Source organism: Nicotiana tomentosiformis, chromosome 8 (genome assembly GCF_000390325.3).
Source record: "Nicotiana tomentosiformis chromosome 8, ASM39032v3, whole genome shotgun sequence".
NCBI classification, from domain to species: Eukaryota; Viridiplantae; Streptophyta; class Magnoliopsida; order Solanales; family Solanaceae; genus Nicotiana; species Nicotiana tomentosiformis.
The window spans coordinates 31,237,838-31,261,433 of record NC_090819.1 but is presented as its reverse complement, the minus strand read 5'-3'; positions in this window follow the sequence as shown (position 1 = coordinate 31,261,433).

Below are 23,596 nucleotides of genomic sequence, written 5' to 3'. Positions count from 1 at the left end.
TTTTGGACCAAGGAAGCTCGGGTGAGGCGATATTTCGTGAGTGTTTCAAGGAAAATATTGGGGTAAGAATTCCTAACTTGATTTTGGTTAAATTACATGAATCTATTGTTGTTTTTATCACTAAATTAGTGAATTGGGTTGAAATATTTAGAAAACCCTCTTGGTTTAAATTTATGATTTGGAGGTCGATTTGTTATTGGAATTCGATAAAATTGGTATGGTTGAACTCGTATCGGAATGGGTATTCGGATTTCATGAAAATTATGTTAGGTTCCGAGAGGCGGGTCCTGCGTTGACTTTTGTTATTTTTTTTTGGAATAAAATTTTAAGTCGATGTATTATTACCCGGAATTATTTTCGATGAATTTTAATGAAGTTATACAATTAATTTGGATAGATTTGAGCGGTCCAGATGTCAATTCAAGCAAGAAGACAATTTTGGAATATCGGCAGAACTTCAAAGAGGTAAGTGCCTTGCTTAACCTCGAGTGGGGGAATTTTCCCTTAGGCATTGAGTCGTATGTGCAATTTGTGTAATTAAAAACCATGTACGCGAGGTGACGAGTATGTACTTGGTTTATATGTGCAAATTTTATTGAGTTAAAGTCTCGAGCATATTGTGTAGTAAATTGGATAATTGTTGATATATATTTAATCATCTACTTGTCGTGCCTAAATCTTTGTTGTTGACTCTGTTGTTATATGACAATTTGATGTGATTATTATTTGATTATTTATGAAATTTCTTGAATTTGCTGGTTTGATAATTATTGGAATTTAATTTCATTTTGGATTTTCCCCTCTACAAACAATTAATTATATGAGCTTAAGAAGAGGTGTTTATATAATTATTAAAAATTTGAATTTTATGAAGACTTTGCTTTATGTTGAGTAATTTTTATCTCTATTGATTATTTTTGAGTGTTGTACGCATTGTGTGGAGCTTTTGGCTATTTGTTGTGAAATTAATTGACTTGGTTGTAGCTTTGGAATTTGGTTGTGGCCATTGGGCAAATTGTGATATGAATTGATTTTTGTTATGTTCCTGTGATAATTTTTCGTGTAAATTGTTGTGTTGTGTGAGTTGTTATTTTGGGGAGATATGGGTGGCATTTTACCGTTGATATTATGTGGTTATAAGGGTGGCATTTCACTATTGTTGTGTTTGTTAGAATATTGTCTGGGCGGAGCGATAAGGGTGGCTATAGGAGCGATAAGGGTGGCAATAGGAGCGATAAGGGTGGATATTAATATTGTATGGGCGGAGCGATAATGGTGGTTATAGGAGTGATAAGGGTGGCAATAGGAGCGATAAGGGTGGCTACTGTCAGGGACGATATGTGATGATGTGGGGTTGTGGTGTTGATGATTTTTATGTGATGTTGTGATTTTTTTTTTATGTTTATTTTCATGCCTTGTGCAATTGGTCTTGTTGATAGTAAATTGATAACAGTCTATTTTATGTTGAAATTGAGAGCCTGTGGCTATTGCCAGGCGGATTATAAAATGAAATGTGGGCACGAGGTGTCGTGAGAAAATAATGAGAATATTTGGTACGTGAATTGTCCGTGAAGTTATGATATGAAATGTGGGCACGAGGTGCTGTGATAAAATGATAATTGGCACGCGAATTATCCGTGCAGTTGTGATATGAAATGAGAGCAAGAGGTGTCGGGGAAATATGATGATTTAATTATGGGCACCAGGTGCCGTGGAAATATGAAAATGGGATGAGACCCGCATTTACGAAAAATATGAAAATGGGCTGAGGCCCGTATTTTTATGATTATGAAATGAGGTGTCACATGGCGACTTTTTAATTGAAAGAATTATATTCAAAATATTTATTTGGAAGGATTTTTACTTAGAAAGTATTATATGAAAGAATTGTATTTGAAAAATATTTATTTGAGGAAATTATATTTGAAAAGATTTATTGAAAGAATTATATTTGAAAAATAATTATTTGAGAAAATTATATTTGAAAGAGAGTTATCTGGAAGAATTATATGTGAAAGACATTTATTTGAATGACTTGATTTAATTGGGTGTAATTGTGTTTATTAATTGTTGAGTGATATTAATGGTATTCTTGTTGTCTGTTGTGCATATCACTGGTTGTTTCATGTTGCCCTATTGTTATTTGTTTCCTATTATTTTGTATATTATATTGCACAGGTTATTAGACTAGTGAGTGTCTTGACTGTACCTCGTCTCTACTCCATTGAGGTTAGTCTTGATACTCACTGGGTACCGACCGTGGCGTACTCATACTACACTTTTGTTTATTTTTGTGCAAAGCCAGGTATTGAAGATAACAGACTTGAGAAGAGTTAAAGCGGGATCATAAGGATTCAAGGTAGAGCTGCTTGGTCGTCGCAGTCCCTTGGAGTCTTGTCATTTCATTGTACTGTTAACTTGTAATCAAACAGTATTGTATATTCGGTCCTCGTGATCATTCCATGTATTCAGTTAGAGTTCGTGACTCAGTACTACCAGTCTTGGGAGGTTGTACATTCATATTTGTTCCGCCGTTAGTTTTGGTTACTTATTTAATAAAAAAACAATGGCTCCAAAAATGTAATTGAAATCGGCTTACCTAGTCTTAGAGACTAGGTGCCATCATGACGCCTGTGCTGGGATTTTGGGTCGTGACAAGTTGGTATCAGAGCTCTAGGTTCATAGGTTTTACGAGTCACGAACGAGTCTAGTAGAGTCTTGCAGATCGGTACGGAGACGTTTGTACTTATCTTCGAGAGGCTACAGAATTGTTAGGAAATTTCCACCTCTTTCATTCCTGTCGTGCGGATTTGTTGATTGAAGAATTTGAGCCTTTGTATCTCTATTCTCTCACAAATGGTGAGGACATGTGCTACCGGGTGTCACGACCCAAACTAACCTCTGTCGTGATGGCGCCTATCGTGGGACTATGCAAGCCGACTAATTTCCAAAACAACCGATATTTTCATTTCAAAGATAATTTCAAGGTTATTTAACATAAAACCTCCATTTAAAGAGTTTAAATCAAAGAAAAAAAGAAGTGCGAAAAAGAAAAGCCTGATATCGGGGTGTCACTAGTCATGAGCATCTTCTACAATCTGTCTAACAATATCAAGGCTAACTCAGCCTGAAAAATAGCTAAATACAACTACAGGAAGATAAGAGGGAGAAGAGTAGGGGCTGCGATCGCCAAACAGCTACCTTGCTATCTCCAATAAAATCTGCAACCAGAACACTCAATAACCGCTACCGTGTCCAGCTACACCTGAATCTGCACACAAGGTGCAGGGAGTAACGTGAGTACGCAACTCAGTAAGTAAAAACAATAAACAAAGACTGAGCAGTAGTGACGAGCAATAAAACATATAACGTTCATATCAGGAAGTCTCAGTAAAATACCACATACTTTAAAAAAAATCAGGATTTGAATCAAATTATCTAGTTTAAACCCAGTTCCAGTAAAAATCATTTAAAGACGTTTTTCCAACAGTTTTTCAAACAAAGGCTCAATGCAAAGGTGAGCAAAAATGATGAAATCATAAACAGCCCCTCGGGCAAACCTCACAGTCACTCGAGCCGCTCGGGCATACCTCACAATCACTCTTGCCACTCGGGCATACCTCACAATCACTCTTGCCACTCGGGCATACCTCACAATCACTCATGCCTCCCAGTCACTCAGCACTCGGCACTGGCACTCAGTAGGTACCTGCGCTCACTGGGGGTGTGTACAGACTCCGGAGGGGCTCCTTCAGCCCAAGCGCTATAATCTGCACGGACAACTCATGTGCTATAATATTAAAGTATGCTGCAGGCGGGCAGCCCCGATCCACACTCATCCTCACAAATTAGGCCCTCGGCCTCACTTAGTCATAAATATGCTGTAGGCGGGCAGCCCCGATCCACACTCATCCTCACAAATCAGGACCTCGGCCTCACTCAGTCATAAACCTCTCAAGCCACTCGGGCATTTCAGTAAAACAGGGCATTCGGCCCAAAACATTTATATGCATCAAAATGGAGTCATACAACTGAGTTATGCAGTAAACAAGTATAACCATGACTGAGTATAGATTTTCAATCGAAAATAGTGAGAGGATGGTGAGAAACAGCCCCTAAGGGTCCGAACAGCTTTGGCGCAAGGACCAAACATGGAATTCAGCCCAATTTACAGAAAGTCTTTCTAAAACATATAAATATCATATGGTTTCAACAAATTATGCAACTTTACAGTTGCTACGGGACGGACCAAGTCACAATCCCCAACAGTGCACGCCCACACGCCCGTCACCCAGCATGTGCGTTACTAAAAATAGTAGAATGATACAAAATCCGGGGTTTCATACCCTCAGGACTATATTTACAATCGTTACTTACCTCAAACCGGTCAAATCTCTAACCCGCAATGCTCTTGCCTCTGGACTCGGCCTCCAAATGCTCCAAATCTATTCACAATCAGTATAATACCATCAATATACACTAATGGAATGAATTCCACAAGAAAAGCTTCAAAATTAGACCAAAACCCGAAATTGGCTCAAAATCGCATGTGGGGCCCACGTCTCAGAACCCGACAAAAGTTACAAAATCCGAAATCCCACTCAACCACGAGTCTACCCATACCAATTTTACCAAAGTCCGACCTCAACTCGACCCTCAAATCTACATATCTTATTTCCAAATTTCTAAGTTCCAATCTTCGATTTACACCTCAAAATCATGTAAGCTAGTCGGATTATTCGGTGATAATTCAATATTATGGAGTAGAAATGATCACAAGGGACTTACCTCAAGTTTTCCTTGAAAATATAGCAAAAATCGCCTCTCCTCAAGCTCCAATTTGTCAAAAATGGCAAATGGGACGAATTCCCTATTTTTATAATTCTGCCCAGACAACTTCGGTTCTGCCTCGATCTTGGCCTTCGATCTTGGCCTTCGATCGAGGTCCTCGATCCTGGTTCTCAATCCTAGGCCTTCGATCCTGGTTCTCGATCCTAGGCCTTCGATCATGTCTTTGACCCGGCCTTCGACCGTGACCCTCGACCCTAGGCTCGATCATGGCTTCGATCGTGGCCCTCGACTCTGGGCTCGATCATGGCTTCGATCGTGGCCCTCGACTCTGGGCTCGATCTGGGCTCGATTTCTGAGAGATTTCTGGGCTCGAATCTAGTAGAAGAAATTTCCAACAGAAGGAAATTGCAACAGCTGTTGTGGTTCAATTTTTGATCCGTTAACCATCCGAAACTCACCCAAGGCCCTCGGGACCTCAACCAAATATACCAACAAGTCCTAAAACATCATACGGACTTAGTCGAATCCTCAAATCACCTCAAACAACACTAAAACCATGAATTACACCCCAATTCAAGCCTAATGAACTTTGAAATTTCTAATTTCTACAAATAACTCCGAAACCTATCAAATCACGTCCGATTGACCTCAAATTTTGCACACAAGTCCTAAATGACATAACAGAGGTATTCCAATTTTCAGAATCGGATTCGACCCCGACCCCTAGTCAAACTTCTCAAAAATAAAACTTTCGGCATTTCAAGCCTAATTCCTCTACGGACTTCTAAATAATATTCCGGACACGCTCCTAAGTCCAAAATCACCATACGGAGCTATTGGAATCATCAAAATTCAAATGCGAGGTCGTTTACACATAGGTCCATATCCGGTCCACTTTTCTTACTTAAAATTTTCAATTATGAGACTAAGTGTCTCATTTCACTCCAAGTTCCTTCCGGACCCGAACCAACTAACCCGATATAACACACTATAGCTGAATAACACAAAAATAAGTAGGAATGGGAAAAACGGGGTTATAACTCTCGTAACGACCGGCCGGGTCGTTACATCCTCGCCTCTTAAACATCCGTTCGTTCTCGAACAGGTCTAGAAACATACCTAGAGTCTCGAATAGGCGTGGATATCTGCTACGCATCTCCCGCTTGGTCTCCTAGGTGGCCTCCTCTATAGGCTGACCTCTCCATTGCACCTTCACTGAAGCTATATCCTTTGACCTCAACCTTCGAACTTGTCGATCCAATATAGCCACCGGCTCCACATCATAAGTCATATCACCCTCCAACTGAACCGTGCTGAAATCCAAAACATAGGACATATCTCTAATATACTTCCAGAGCATGGAAACATAAAACACTAGATGCACACTTGACACGCTGGGTGGAAAGGCAAGCTTATAAGCCACATCTCCTATCCTTTGAAGCACCTCAAAAGGCCCAATGAACCGGGGGCATAACTTTCCCCTCTTCCTAAACCTCATAACACCCTTCATGGGTGATACCTTTAGCAAAACCTTCTCCCGAACCATAAAAGACACATCACGGACCTTCCTACCGCGTAGCTCTTCTGCCTGTACTGCGCCATGCGAAGCCGCTCCTGGATCAATTTTACCTTATCTAATGCGTCCTGGACCAAGTCTGTACCTAAGAGCCTAGCCTCACCCGTCTCAAACCTTCCAACTGGAGATCTACACCTCCTCCCATACAAAGCCTCGTATGGATCCATCTGAATACTCGACTGATAATTATTGTTATATGCAAACTCCGCGAGTGGCAGAAACTGGTCCCATGAACCCCTAAAGTCAATAACACAAGCACGCAACATGTCCTCCAATATCTGAATAGTGCGCCCGGACTGCCCGTCTGTCTGAGGGTGAAAAGCTATGCTTAACTCAACCTGAGTACCCAACTCTCGCTGCACGACCCTCCAAAACTGTGATGTGAACTGAGTACCCCTATCTAAAATGATGGAAACTGGGACACCATGCAGGCGAACGATCTCTCGGATGTAAATTTCAGCCAACCGCTCTGAAGAGTAAGTAGTACCAACTGGAATGAAGTGCGCGGACTTGGTCAGCCGATCCACAATAACCCAAAAAGTGTTGAACTTCCTCGAAGTCCGTGGGAGCCCAACTACAAAGTCCATAGTGATGCGCTCCCACTTCCACTCTAGGATCTCTAACCTCTGAAGCAAGCCACCCGGTCTCTGATGCTCATATTTAACCTGCTGACAGTTTAGACACCGAGCCACAAACCCAACTATATCCTTCTTCATCTGCCTCCACCAATAGTGCTTCCTCAAATCCTGGTACATCTTCGCGGCACCCGGATGGATGGAATACCGCGAGCTGTGGGCCTCCTCAAGAATCAGCTCTCGAAGCCCATCTACATTAGGCACACATATCTGGCCCTGCATTCTTAGCACGCCGTCATCACCAATAGTCACATCCCTAGCATCACCTCTCTGAACCCTGTCCTGAAGAACGAGCAAGTGAGGGTCATCATACTGACGCTCCCTGATACGGTCATAAAGAGAAGACCCGGAGACCACACAAGCCAATACCCGACTAGGCTCCGAAATATTCAATATGACAAGCTGACCTGCTAAGGTCTGGAGATCTAATGCCAAAGGTCTCTCTGCTGCTGGAAGATATGCTAAACTCCCCAAACTCTTTGCCCGGCGAATCAAAGCATCGGCCACCATATTGGCCTTCCCCGGATATTACAAAATAGTGATATCATAGTCCTTAAGACGCTCCAACCATCTTCGCTGACGCAAATTAAGTTCCTTCTGCTTTAACAGATACTGCAAACTCCGGTGATCAGTATAGATCTCACAATGAACCCCATACAAATAATGACGCCAAATCTTCAAGGCGTGAACAATGGCTGCTAACTCAAGATTAAGGACAGGATAGTTATTCTCATGGGTCTTCAACTGGCGCGAGGCATAGGCAATCACCCTACCCTCCTGCATCAAAACACAACTATTGCCTATCCTCGAGGCATCACAATACCCGGTGTAAGAACCTGAAGCTGATGGCAGAACTAACACTGGAGCTGTGGTCAAAGCAGTCTTGAGCTTCTGAAAGCTCTCCTCACATTCATCCGAACACCTGAATGGAGCACCCTTTTGGGTCAATTTGGTTAAGGGCGATGCAATAGATGAAAATCCCTCCACAAAGCGACGGTTGTAACCCGCTAAACAAAGAAAGCTCCTAATCTCCGTGGCTGAGGACGGTCTGGGCCAACTCTGCACCGCTTCTATCTTCTTCGGATCCACCTGGATACCCTCACTGGACACCACATGCCCCAAGAATGCTACTGAACTGAGCCAAAACTCACATTTGGAGAACTTTGCATAAAGCTTCTCCTCCCTCAATCTCTGTAATACAATATTTAAATGCTGAGCGTGCTCCTCCTGGCTACGGGAGTACACCAGGATGTCATCAATAAATACAACAATGAATGAGTCCAACTAGGGCTGAAATACACTGTTCATCAAATGCATGAACGTTGTTGGGGCATTGGTCAGCCCAAAAGACATCACCAAGAACTCATAATGGCCATATCGGGTTCTGAAAGCTGTTTTAAGAATATCTGAATCCCGAATCTTCAGTTGGTGATAACCGGGCCTCAAATCAATTTTTGAGAACACCTTCGCTCCCTGAAGCTGGTAGAATAAATCATCAATACGAGGCAAAGGATACTTGTTCTTGACTGTGACCTTGATCAACTGCCTGTAATCAATACACATTCTCATGGAACCATCCTTCTTCTTCACAAATAGAACCGGTGCACCCCAAGGTGACACACTAGGCTGAATAAACCCCTTATCAAGTAGTTCCTGAAGCTGTTCTTTCAATTCCTTCAACTCTGTCGGTGCCATACGATACGGTGGAATAGAAATGGGCTGAGTGCCCGGCACCAAATCAATACCAAAGTCAATATCCCTGTCAGGCAGCGTGCCCGGTAGGTCTGCAGGAAACACATCCAGAAAATCACGTACCACCGGAATAGAATAAATAACAGGAGTCTCTGCACTAACATCCCTCACAAAAGCCAAATAATATAGGCAACCCTTCTCAACCATGCGCTGAGCCTTCAAACATGAAATCACCCTACTTGGTACATAATCTATAGAACCGCTCCACTCAACCCTCTGAATTCCCGACATAGCCAATGTCACCGTCTTAGCGTGACAATCTAGAACAGTATGACATGGAGATAACCAATCCATACCCAATATCACATCAAAGTCAACCATACTGAGTAACAATAGATCCACTCGGGTCTCCAAACCCCCAATAGTCACCCCACATGACCGATATAAGTGGTCCACAATAATAGTATCGCCCATGGGAGTAGATACATGTACAGATGAAACTAAGGACTTATGCAGCATATCCAGAAAATGGGAAAAATACGAGGAAACATATGAATACGTGGAACCAGGGTCAAATAATACCGAGGCATCTATGTGGAAAACTGAGACAATACCTGTAATCACAGCATCTGAAGCAATAATATCTGGTATGGCAGGGAGAGCATAGAAACAGGCCTGACCACCCCCTGATCTGCCTCCCCCTCTAGGGCGACCCCTAGTTGACTGACCTCCACCCCGAGCTGACTGGGCAGGTGGTGAGGTAGCTGGTGCTGTAGTCGGAGGGTGACTCCTCTACTAAGATAGACCTCCATGATGACGAGGACACTGCCTCCACATATGCCCAAGCTCCCCACACTCAAAACAACTCCCTGGTGCTAGCGGCAGAAACTGAAGGGAACCCCTAGCACCGGGATGACTGGTAGAAGAACCTGGCATGGAAGAGCCCTGAACAGGTGGAACACGGGACGAACTCTGAACTGGAAGGGAACTAAGTGATGAGTGGCCCTAATGAGAACTGTGAGAACCATGGCCAGATGATGCACCTCGATGAAATGGCCGAGTTGACTGAGCCTGTCTGAAATGACGACCTCTACCGTGCTGGAACTAACCCCCAAAAGGAGCACCGCTGAATCCACCCTGACCACGAGGCCTCTTGGCCTCCCGCTCAACCCTCTCCTGACCGCAAACCATCTCAATCTACCGAGCAATGTCGACAACCTCATCAAAGGTAGCACCCAAAACCTGCTCCCTGATCCTGAGCAACTGTAGCTGATAAGTGAGGCCATCAATAAACCTCATGATCCTCTCTCTGTCCGTGGGAACCAAACAGATAGCATGACGGGCTAAGTCAGAAAACCGCATCTCATACTGCGTCACAGACATATCACCCTGGCGAAGCTGCTCAAACTGTTTGCGTAGCTCCTCTCTATGAGATCGAGGCACGAACTTCTCCAAATAAACCACAGAGAACTACTGCCAAGTAATAGGTGCTGCGCCAACAGGCCTACGCCTCTTGTAAGTCTCGCACCATCTGAGTGCAGCCCTAGAAAACTGAAAGGTAGTGAATAAGACCCCACAAGTCTCCAAAATACGAGCAGTACGGAGTATTCTCTGACACCTGTCCAAAAAGTACTGAGCATCCTCTCTCTCTGTGCCACTGAAAGGTGGTGGCTGAAGTCTCCCAAACCTTTCCAACCTGCGTTGATCATCCTCAGGCATAGCAAGAACCACATAATCCTGAGCAACAACAACCGGCTGGGCTAGTGGTAGCTCTGGTGTCTAAAGTCCCTGAATAACCTGCTCGGGTGTGCGAGCGACGGGAGTCTGAGTGCCTCCCCTGGCCTGAGAAGTGGATGCGGCCGTCAAAATGGAGAGTGCTTGAGCAAGGCCAGTACACGCTGTCAGAATCTGAGCTAGGGCCTCCTGAAGGCCTAGAATCACAATAGGCACAGGTGGTGCCTGAGCTGGTGCATCAACAACTGGAACTTGGTCCTGATCTGGGACAACCGGTGGATCTGTAGGTACTGCCCCAACTGCTGTACGGGCTGCACCTTTGCCCCTACCACAGCCTCTACCGCGGCCTCGGCCTCTCGCGACCCTGGCTGGTGGTACTGGTAGCTGGCCCTCCTGACCGGTAGTACGAGTCCTCACCATCTGTGAGAGAATGAAACAACAGATGTTTAATTAGTAGAATCAACAAATTCGCACGACAAGAATCCAAGAATGTGAAGTTTCCTAAAGGTTCTGCAGCCTCCTGAAGATAAGTACAGACGTCTCCGTACCGATCCGCAAGACTCTACTAAACCCGCTCATTACTCATGAGACCTATGTAACCTAGACTCTGATACCAATCTGTCACGACCCAAACTAACCTCTGTCGTGATGGCGCCTATCATGGAACTAGGCAAGCCGACTAATTTCCAAAACAACCGATATTTTCATTTCAAAGATAATTTCAAGGTAAAACCTCCATTTAAAGAGTTTAAATCAAAGAAAAACAGAAGTGCGAAAAAGAAAAACAGGACCTCGACCTCACTCAGTCATAAACCTCTCAAGCCACTCGGGCATTTCAGTAAAACAGGGCATTCGGCCCAAAACATTTATATGCATCAAAATGGAGTCATACAACTGAGTTATGCAGTAAACAAGTATAACCATGACTGAGTATAGATTTTCAATCGAAAACATTGAGAGGATGGTGAGAAACAGCCCTAAGGGTCCAAACAGCTTTGGCGCAAGGCCCAAACATGGAATTCAGCCCAATTTACAGAAAGTCTTTCTAAAACATATAAATATCATATGGTTTCAACAAATTATGCAACTTTACAGTTGCTACGGGACGGACCAAGTCACAATCCCCAATAGTGCCCGCCCACACGCCCGTCACCTAGCATGTGCGTTACTAAAAATAGTAGAATGATACAAAATCCGGGGTTTCATACCCTCAGGACTATATTTACAATCGTTACTTACCTCAAACCGGTCAAATCTCTAACCCGCAATGCTCTTGCCTCTGGACTCGGCCTCCAAATGCTCCAAATCTATTCACAATCAGTATAATACCATCAATATACGCTAATGGAATGGATTCCACAAGAAAAGCTTCAAAATTAGATTAAAACCCGAAATTGGCTCAAAAATCGCCTGTGGGACCCACATTTCGGAACCCGACAAAAGTTACAAAATCCGAAATCCCACTCAACCACGAGTCTACCCATACCAATTTTACCAAAGTCCGACCTCAACTCGACCCTCAAATCTACATATCTTATTTCCAAATTTCTAAGTTCCAATCTCCGATTTACACCTCAAAATCATGTAATCTAGTCGGATTATTCGGTGATAATTCAATATTATGGAGTAGAAATGATCACAAGGGACTTACCTCAAGTTTTCCTTGAAAATATCGCAAATATCGCCTCTCCTCAAGCTCCAATTTGTCAAAAAAGGCAAATGGGACGAAGTCCCTATTTTTTTAATTCTGCCCAGACAACCTCGGTTCTGCCTCGATCTTGGCCTTTGATCTTGGCCTTCGATCGAGGTCCTCGATCCTGGCCCTCGATCCTGGTTCTCGATCTTAGGCCTTCGATCCTGGTTCTCGATCCTAGGCCTTCGATCATGTCTTCGACCTGGCCTTCGACCGTGACCCTCGACCCTGGGCTCGATCATGGCTTCGATCATGGACCTTGACTCTAGGCTCGATCATGGCTTCGATCGTGGCCCTCGACTCTGGGCTCGATTTTTGAGAGATTTCTGGGCTCGAGTCTGGCAGAAGAAATTTCCAACAAAAGAAAATTGCAGCAACTGTTGAAGTTCAATTTTTAATCCGTTAACTATCCGAAACTCACTCGGGACCTCAACCAAATATACCAACAAGTCCTAAAACATAATACGGACTTAGTTGAATCCTCAAATCACCTCAAACAACACTAAAACCATGAATTACACCCCAATTCAAGCCTAATGAACTTTGAAATTTCTAATTTCTACAAACAACTCCGGAACCTATCAAATCACGTCCGATTTATCTCAAATTTTGCACACAAGTCCTAAATGACATAACAGAGGTATTCCAATTTTCAGAATCGGATTCCAACCCCGATATCAAAAAGTCACCCCGCGGTCAAACTTCTCAAAAATAAAACATTTGGCATTTCAAGCCTAATTCCTCTACGGACTTCCAAATAATATTCCAGACATGCTCCTACGCCCAAAATCACCATACGGAGCTATTGGAATCATCAAAATTCAAATCCGAGATCGTTTACACATAGGTCCATATCCGGTCCACTTTTCTAACTTAAAATTTTTAATTATGAGACTAAGTGTCTCATTTCACTCCGAGTTCCTTCCGGACTCGAACCAACTAACCCGATATAACAAAATATAGCTGAATAACATAAAAAGAAGTCGGAATGGGGAAAATGGGGTTATAACTCTCGTAACGACCGGCCGGGTCATTACACCGAGTTAGCTGAGCAGGTATCTGCACATACTGCTAGGGCTGCAACAGGCCGGGGCTGAGGTAGGGGCCGAGGAAGGGCACGTGCTACGACTAGAGCACCTGTCAGAACTATAGTTGAGGAGCCACCAGTAGATCTAGTTGGGGGACAGGTACCAGAAGCACCTGTTGTTACCCCCGGACTTCCGGAGACTATGGCAGAGTTCCTGAGTACGTTTGGTACATTAACTTAGGCGAGATCAATCTTTGTTGCACCAAACCTTCCACAGATTGGGGGAGTAGCTCAGACTCCTATCACAACTCCAGAGCAGCAGGTTCACGTTGGTCAGGTTCCGGGTGTAGTACCAGTACAACCTGTTATTCTGGTTCGGCCTGAGGTCAGGTCCGAGGCATCAAAAGAAGAACAAAAGAGACTCGAAAGGTTTAAGAAATATGGTCCACCTACTTTCAGTGTCACACCTATAGAGGATGCCCATGAATTTCTAGAAAATTATCACCGTATTCTCCACACCATAGGTATTGTGGAGGTTAGCGGAGTTGCCTTTACTACATTTCAACTGTCAGGCGTAGCATATCGATGGTGGCAAATATATGAAGAAGGTAGACCAGTCGATGCCACACCACCAACTTGGGCTCAATTTTCGGAAATATTCTTGAAAGAGCTTGTTCCCCAGACTCTCAGAGATGTGTGGCGCGCAGAATTTGAACGGTTGCATCAGGGGATTATGAAAGTGTCCGAAATGCTATTAGGTTTAGTAAATTAGCCCGTCATGCACCTATCTTGGCTCCTACAATCAGAGAGCGGGTCCGCAGATTCATTGAGGGGCTCGAATATGATATTAAAATATGCATGGCTAGAGAATTGCAAACTGATACTACATTTCAACAAGTAATGGAGATTGCAAGGAAGATTGAGGGTGTTTTAGGCGAGGAAAGGGAGTCTAAGGAGGCCAAAGGGTGTCGAAGATATGGAGGGTTCAGTGGATTTTACTCTTCAGCTAGAACCCATTACAACAGAGGCTCGAGCAGTCGGTCAGCTCAGTCCGCACATCAGATTACTCGGAGTGCTCCAGTTTATAGTGTACCATCGACACGAGATTATTACAGTGGTTATTCCAGTTATCCGGCACAGACTCAGTATGAGCAGCCACGACCTCAGAGGGGTTGTTATGAGTATAGTAATACCAAGCATATCATGAGAGATTGTCCCAGACTTGGGAGGGGTGGATTTCATCAGAACACACCAGCTACAAGCTTTATTCCAGCTGATACTCCATGTGTACAATCAGCTAAGGTGGAGGACATGCGGGTAGTGGGCGCCTAAGAGGTGGAGGCCCGACCCATTGATATAATCACTATGATTTGCTGGGGCCAATACACCAGATGGTGTCGTTACAGGTACGATCCTGATTTTTATTATAACGGATAATTTCCATTAATTTGATTCGGTTCTGAATATTGAGGTGAGTCCTTCTATTATGCTCCACTTATGAGTGAGCTTCACAAATTTGTGACCCACTTATATGTGTATCCCTGTTGGGAGATTTAAAGATGTGAGCCTATGTCTGTCATGTTATTTTGTGCACCATTGAGAGCTATAAGTCCAAAAGCAAAATTATATTATTCAATACAGTGGGTTTAATGTGTTTCGGAATAATTGATTCCAATTTTTATGAATTATACGCCCTACCGGTATGAAGGTTCATTATATGTTGTGACAATTATTTAGGAAATATATTGAAAAGAAGAAAGAAAGGAAATTGAAAATTTCAGTTGGCACAATGTGCAACATAATTGTGATTCGAATTTGAGGACGAGATCCTCGCACTTTTACATGATGTGAAATATTTAAACTGGGCTGCAAGCCGCGGTGGAAGTTATGTAAGGACGAGGTCCTTGTGGTGAAATATTTATGAGTTAATTTTTCTTTGTGAAATTTAATTGTATAATAGTATTAATAGGCAGTCATGCCTGTTAGGCTTATTTGATAATTCTTGTATATTTTTTTGTGCATATTCAGCCATTTTCGTGCTGAAAACATTGAGTTTTTGCCTATGAGATGAGTGCTCATGTGGTGTTAAATGTGACTCATTAATCTGAGTAGGTAATCATGAGGTCTTCATGCCTCACATTCTGTTGTCAGTGTTGTGAAAATTTGAAATGAGGTACTAGTTAATATGAGATTAATTGATGATGCTGGACTTAATTATGAACAGCTTTTAAGACCTGAGATGTGGTGATGAGCATACATATGATGTACTTCATGTCCTGATATCATAATCATAACGCAGTGCTTGTAATGTTGAGATTGGTGTTATTGATATATACCTTGTGGTATTGTGTTGGGTTGTGGATGTGTTATTAGGAGCTGTTTTGGTGTGATTCTGGCAGGTGGATAGGCCCAATTACATGGGAGACTCTGCCGAAATTTCTAAAAAATTTGGGAGTTAGTAAAATTTGAAGTATTGAGATTTGCAAAGGAAGAGACGAATGATCCTAAGCAGGGAAGAATGTAACACCCCAGAAAAATTTTGAAGTACTTCAACATCATCAAGAAATTTTATGTGTGCGTAGGCACGAGTTGCTAAAGCCAGTTGAGACTAATACCGTGCGTTGATGAAAAATCGGACTTTCTGAAATGTTTGGAGTGTAAGAAATTGGTCTTAAGGTTCACAAATATGGATAAAAGAAATAATCTCAAATGAGATAGTGTTGCCGGACTTACCTCCAATGCAGTAACATGGGATCAACCGTGAGTATATGTGTAAAAGTAAAAATCATCAATTCGATAACCTCAGAATAATTATTAGTACGTTCGAGGACGAACGTTAGTTTAAGAGGTGGAGAATGTAACGAACCGACTTGTCATTTTAAGAATTTAGGCCCCGCCTGGTGGCATAAGGCCTTGAGCAGCTTCTTATTATGTGTATTGACTTGCGTGCGTGGTTGAACTCAGTTACCGGATGATTTGGAGTGATTTGGGACACTTGGTCCCCAAAACGGAAGCTTAAGTCTTAGGATTTTTACCGTGGCTGGAACTGTATGACGACGACTCCGGAATGGAATTTTGATGATGTCAATATCTTCGTATGGTGATTATGGACTTAGGAGCGTGTCCAGAAAATTATTTGGAGGTCCGGAGAGGAATTTAGCTTGAAATGGCGAAAGATGAATTTTTGGGAAGTTTGACCGGGGGGTTGACTTTTTGATATCGGGGCCGAAATCCGATTCTGGAAATTGGAATAGATTCGTTATGTCAATTATGACTTGTGTGCAAAATTTGAAGTCATTCCAGATTGATTTGATGTGTTTTGGCACAAGATATAGAATTTGAAATTTCAAAGTTCATTAGGCTTGAATTGGGGTATGATTCGTGGCTTTGATGTTGTTTGATGTGATTTGAGGCCTTGAGCAGGTTCATGTTATTTATTGGGACTGGCTGGTATGATTGGATGGGGTCCCGGGGGCCTCGGGTTTGATTCGGGGTGGTTCCGGAACAAGTTTGGGTGTTTTGATGCTGCTGGTTCTGGTGTTGTTCTTCGCGTTCGGGAGGAGCCTCTCGCGTTCGCGAAGAAGGATTTTGCTGTTAGGACTTTGTTCTTCGCGTTCGCGAAGAGGTTCTCGCGTTCGTGAAGAAGGAAATTTTGTTGTTCGTCGTCTGACTTTAGAGGCTCATATCTCGCAATCTATAAGGAATTTGGAGATGATCCAAAAATGAAAGTTGTAGCCCTTTGTGTCTAGTTTTCAGAAAAGTAAACTATTTGGCATTAAGGATATACTATAGGTTGTCCAAGAAGAGTTTGGAAATCTATGTTGCATGGGGTTGATTTTGGAAGCTTATATCTCATAATCTATAAGGAATTGGAGATGAGCAACAAATGAAAGTTATAGCCCTTGGAGTCTAGTTTTCAGAAAGTCAAACCATTCATCATATGGAGTTTTGTACAAAAAGTTATGACCATTATACTAAAGGCTGTCTGAGAAGAGTTTGAAAATGACTTTTGAAGAATTTGTTCATCGCGAACGCTAGGGGAGTCTCGCAAACGCGAAGAACAAATCCCTGGGCAGCAGAATAAATTCCAAATTCGTGTCATTCTTCCATTTTTGGACCAAGAAAGCTCGGGTGAGGCGATTCTTTGAGAGTTTTTCAAGGAAAACATTGGGGGTAAGAATTCCTAACTTGATTTTGGTTAAATTACATGAATCTATTGTTATTTTTATCACTAAATTAGTGAATTGGGTTGAAAAATTTAGAAAACCCTCTTGGTTTAAATTTAAGATTTGGAGGTCGATTTATTATTGGAATTCGATAAAATTTATATGGTTGAATTCGTATCGGAATGGGTGTTCGGATTTCATGAAAATTATGTCGGGTTCCGAGAGGCGAGTCCCCCGTTGACTTTTTTGGAATAAAATTTTAAGTCGATGTATTATTACCCAGAATTATTTCCGATGAATTTTAATGAAGTTATACAATTAATTTGGATAGATTTAAGCGGTCCGGAGGTCAATTCAAGCAAGAAGGCGATTTTGGAATATCGGCAGAACTTCAAAGAGGTAAGTGTCTTGCTTAACCTCGAGTGGGGGAATTGTCCCTTAGGTATTGAGTCTTATGTGCAATTTGTGTAATTGAAAACCATGTACGCGAGGTGACGAGTACGTACTTGGTTTATATGTGCAAATTTTATTGAGTTAAAGTCTTGAGTATATTGTGTAGTAAATCGGATAATTGTAGGCATATATTTAATCATCTACTTGTTGTGCCTAAATCCTTGTTGTTGATTCTGTTGTTATATGACAATTTGATGTGGTTGTTATTTGATTAGTTATGAAATTTCGTGAATTTGCTAGTTTGATAATTATTGGAATTTAATTTCATTTTGGATTTTTCCCTCTGCAAACAATTAATTGAGTAATTGTTATCTCTATTGATTGTTTTTGGGTGTTGTACGTATTGTGTGGAGCTTTTGGCTATTTGTTATGAAATTAATTGACTTGGTTGTAGCTTTGGAATTTGGTTGTGGCCATTGGGCAAATTGTGATATGAATTGAATTTTGTTATGTTGCTGTGATAATTTTTCGTGTAAATTATTGTGTTGTGTGAGTTGTTATTTTGGGGAGATAAGGGTGGCATTTCACCGTTGATATTATGTGGTTATAAGGGTGGCATTTCACTATTGTTGTGTTTGTTGGAATATTGTCTGGGCGGAGCGATAAGGGTGGCAATAGGAGCGATAAGGGTGGAAATAGGAGCGATAAGGGTGGATATTGATATTGTCTGGGCGGAGCGATAAGGGTGGCTATAGGAGTGATAAGGGTGGCAATAGGAGAGATAAGGGTGGCTATTGTCAGGGACGATATGTGATGATGTGGGGTTGTGGTGTTGATGATTTTTATGTGATGTTGTAATTTTTCTTGTGTTTATTTTTATACCTTGTGCAATTGGTCTTGTTGATAGTAAATTGATAACAATTTGTTTTATGTTGAAATTGAGAGCCTGTGGCTATTGCCCGGCGGATTATAAAATGAAATGTGGGCACGAGGTGTCATGAGTAAATAATGAGAATATTTGACATGTGAATTGTCCGTGTAGTTGTGATACGAAATGTGGGCACGAGGTGATGTGATGAAATGATAATGATAATGATAATTGGCACGCGAATTGTCCGTGCAGTTGTGATATGAAATGAGGGCACGAGGTGCCGGAGAAATATGATGATTTAATTATGGGCACGAGGTGCCGTGAAAATATGAAAATGGGCTGAGACCCTTGTTTACGAAAAATATAAAAATGGGCTGAGACCCGTATTTTTATGATTATGAAATGAGGTGTCACATGATGACTTTTTAATTGAAAGAATTATATTCAAAATATTTATTTAGAAGGAGTTTTACTTAGTATTATATGAAAGAATTGTATTTGAAAAATATTTATTGGAGGGAATTATATTTGAAAAGATTTATTGAAAGAATTATATTTGAAAAATAATTATTTTAGAAAATTATATTTGAAAGAGAGTTATCTGGAAGAATTATATGCGAAAGACATTTATTTGAAAGACTTGATTTAATTAGGTGTAATTGTGTTTATTAATTGTTGAGTGATATTAATGGTATTCTTGTTGTCTGTTGTGCATATCACTAGTTGTTTCATGTTGCCCTATTGTTATTTGTTTCCTATTATTTTGTATATTATATTTCACAAGTTATTAGACTAGTGAGTGTCTTGACTGTACCTCGTCTCTATTCCATTGAGGTTAGTCTTGATACTTACTGGGTACCGACCGTGGCGTACTCATACTACACTTCTGCACATTTTTTTGCAGAGCCAGGTATTGAAGATAACAGACTTGAGCAGAGTTAAATCGGGATCGTAAGGATTCAAGGTAGAGCTGCTTGGTCATCGCAGTCCCTTGGAGTCTTTTCATTTTATTGTACTGTTAACTTGTAATCAAACAATATTATATCCGGTCCTCGTGATCATTCCATGTATCCAGTTAGAGTTCGTGACTCAGTACTACCAGTCTTGGGAGGTTGTACATTCATATTTGTTCCGCTGTTAGTTTTGGTTACTTATTTAATAAAAAAAAATGGTTCCAAAAATATAATTGAAATTGGCTTACCTCGTCTTAGAGACTAGGTGCCATCACGACGCCTGTGCTGGGATTTTGGGTTATGACAAGTCTGTCTATTTCATTTCAGATAGTATTTGGAGTTTTGTATAATCTACTTGATACTCATGCACTTGTGACATCGGGTCTTGGCACACACATTGGTAGAATTTGGTATTTTATTATTTTCTTGGATTAAAAGTTTAATCAACATACGTTTGATTTATCAGTTCGCTTGCATAGCTGTAGTGTTGGGCGCCATCATGACCTATAGGTGAAATTGGGTCGTGACAATATGGTATTAGAGCACTAGGTTCACGTAGGTCTCACAAGTTATGAGCAGACCTAATACAGTCTTGCGGATTGGTACAGAGACGTCTGTAGTTATCTTCGAGAGGCTATAGGGTGTTAGGAAACTACCTTTCTTCATATTCCATCGTGCAATTGATGTAGTGCTAAATATCCTTCTCTTATTATCTCACAGATGGTGAGAACACGCTATAATGAGATTCCAGACCAGGGAAGAGCTACTCCCCCAGTTGCTAGAGGCCGAGGCAGAGGCCGAGGGAGGGCTCCAGGTCGTGGTAGAGGGCGAGGACATCCCAGGACTGTTCCAGTTATGCCGCCAGTGGGTCTAGTAGAGAATCCCATTATTGAGGAGCAGGGTGAGGTGCCTGTGGCAGAGTCAGCGACGGTGGATTTCACATCTGCACCGGGATTTTAGGATGTCATGGGTCGTATGCTGCGGTTCATGGATAATATGACTTAGGACGGCTTATTTTCGATAAACCCAGCCACATCTCAGGCGGGCGGGGGAGCACAGACCCCTACCGCACATGCTCATGGACAGGCAACTGCTGTATATCAGACCCAGGGTGCAGTACCCATGGGTGGAGCCCAGCCAGTGGTAGCAGCTACACCTGAGCCCAGGCCAGCTGTAGCCGCCGATCCTCAGAAATTATTGGACCGATGGACTAAACTACATCCTCCTATCTTTGGGGGTGAGCGACATAAGGATCCCCAGGATTTCGTTGATCGGTTCAAGGATAGACTGTACAACATGAGGATATTGGAGTCTCATGGGTTAGACTTTGCTACTTTTCAGCTAGAGGGCAGAGCCGGTAGATGTTGGCAGTCTTATGTTCTTGGCAGACCAACAGATTCTCCTCCCATGACTTGGGACCGGTTCACCCGTATCGTATCTTCCTGGACAGGTATATTCCACCCTCCCAGAGGGAAGAGTTGCGATTTCAGTTTGAGCAGCTCTAGCAGGGTCAGATGTCAGTGACTGATTATGAGGAGAGGTTTTCTGAATTATCTCGCCATGCACTTATGATACTCCCTACTGAGAGTGCGAAGGTTTGTAGCCGAATTACATACTGGTATTCAGGACACTATGGCTCGAGAGGTTGAGATGGGTACTTCTTATGAGCGAGTTGTGGAGATAGTCCAGAGGATTGAGGGTGTGCGTCAGCGGAGCCAAGAGTAGATTATGAGAGATAAGCAGTTTAGGTACACTGGAGAGTTTTGAGGTGCTCCGTCTGGGGGTAGAGGTCAGTTCGTGAAGGGGCAGTCCAACAGACCCCCATATCCAGCACCACTACCTCCTCGAGGTGCTCCAGTGCGACCTTATCCCAGTGCTATACCAGAGAGTTCTTACCGCCCACCAGCTATTCAGGGTCCTCCCAGTGGGTATTCAGGTCCCCAGGGCCAGACACTTAGTCAGCAGCCCATCGTACCGAAAAGTTGTTACGAGTGCGGGGATCCCAGTCACATGCGGAGGCTTTTCCCCAAGCTTCAGGGTAGACCAGTACAACAGGGTCATCAACCTATGCTTACTGGACCAGTTGCTCCACTAGTGGTCTTACCACCAAGAGGTGGAGGACAGGTGGGTAGGGGTCGTCCTAAAGGTGGAGGTCAGCGGGGCGGAGGCCAGCCAGTTGGCGCTCCAGCTCGGTTCTATGCTTTTCCGGCTAGACCAGATGCAGAGTTCTCAGATGCTGTGATAACAGATATTATTTCTGTTTGCGGCAAAGATGCATCGGTATTATTTGATCCAGGATCCACGTATTCATATGTGTCATCTCTATTTTCTCCATTCCTAGGTGTTTCTTGTGAGTCCTTGAGTACTCCTGTTATTTTGTCCACTCCTGTAGGCGATTCTGTTATTCTAAACCGAATCTACCGGTCCTGTATTATTACATTCTGTGGTTATGAAACTAGAGTAGATCTCTTATTGCTCGAGATGATCAATTTTGAAATTATTCTGGGTATGGACTGGTTATCTCCATATCATGCTATTCTAGATTGTCATGCCAAAATTGTTACCTTGGCTATTCCATCTTTGCCTAGGCTGGAGTGGAAGGGTTCGTCGGTTAGTTCATTTAATCGGGTTATTTCTTTTATAAAGGCTCAACACATGGTTGAGAAGGGTTGTTTGGCTTATCTAGCCTATGTTTGGGATACTACTGCAGAGACTCTGGCTATTGATTCGGTGCCAGTAGTTCGGGAGTTCTCCGATGTATTTCCTTAAGATCTTCCAAGTATGCCACCTGATCGTGATATTGATTTTTGTATTGATTTGGCTCCAGATACCCAGCTTGTATCTATCCCACCGTATCGCATGGCTCCGAAAGAAATGAAAGAATTGAAAAAACAACTTGAAGAGTTACTAGCCAAAGGGTTCGTCAGACCGAATATATCTCCTTGGGGTGCACCAGTATTATTTGTGAAAAAGAAGGATGGAACAATGCGGATGTGTATTGATTATCGCCAATTGAACAAAGTCACTATTAAGAACAAGTACCCATTGCCGCGTATTGATGATCTATTTGACCAGTTGCAGGGTGCTAGGGTATTCTCTAAGATCGACTTGAGGTCGGGGTGCCATCAGTTAAAGATTTGGGATTCGGATATTCCGAAGACTGCTTTCTGTACTAGATATGGTCATTATAAATTTCTGGTAATGTCTTTCAGTTTAACTAATGCCCCGGCAGTGTTTATAGATCTGATGAACAGGGTATTCAGGCCATATATTGATTCGTTTGTCATTGTCTTCATTGATGACATTTGTGATCTACTCGCGCAGCAAGGAGGAACATGAGCAGTATATGAGAGTAGTGCTTCAGACATTGCGGGAACAAAAGCTATATGTTAAGTTCTCTAAATGTGAGTTTTGGCTAGAGTCTGTAGCATTTTTGGGACATATTGTATCGGGCGAAGGTATTAAAGTTGATCCCAAAAAGGTTGAGGCAGTTCAGAATTGGCATCGTCCCACTTCGACGACTGAGATCAGGAGTTTTCTGGGTTTAACAGGTTATTATCGTCGGTTCATGGAAGGTTTTTCATCTATTGCAGCACCTTTGACCAAATTAACCCGGAAGGGTGTCAGTTCCGATGGTCCGATGATTGTGAGGCAAGCTTTCAGAAGCTCAAAACAGCATTGACTGCAGCACCAGTGTTAGTGTTACCTTTCGGTTCGGGAATGTATACAATGTATTGGGACACTTCACGCGTTGGTTTGGGTTGTGTATTAATGCATGAAGGGCGAGTTATTGCGTATGCTTCATGTCAGTTGAAGCCCCATGAGCAGAATTATGCAGTACATAATTTGGAGTTAGCTGCGATTGTTTACGCTCTAAAGATTTGGAGGCATTATCTTTATGGGGTGTCTTGTGAAGTTTACACTGATCATTGCAGTTTGCAGCATTTTTTCAAGCAGAGGGACCTAAATCTGAGACAGCACAGATGGCTTGAGTTACTAAAAGATTATGATATTACTATCCTGTATCATCCGGGCAAAGCAAATGTGGTTGCAGACGCCTTGAGT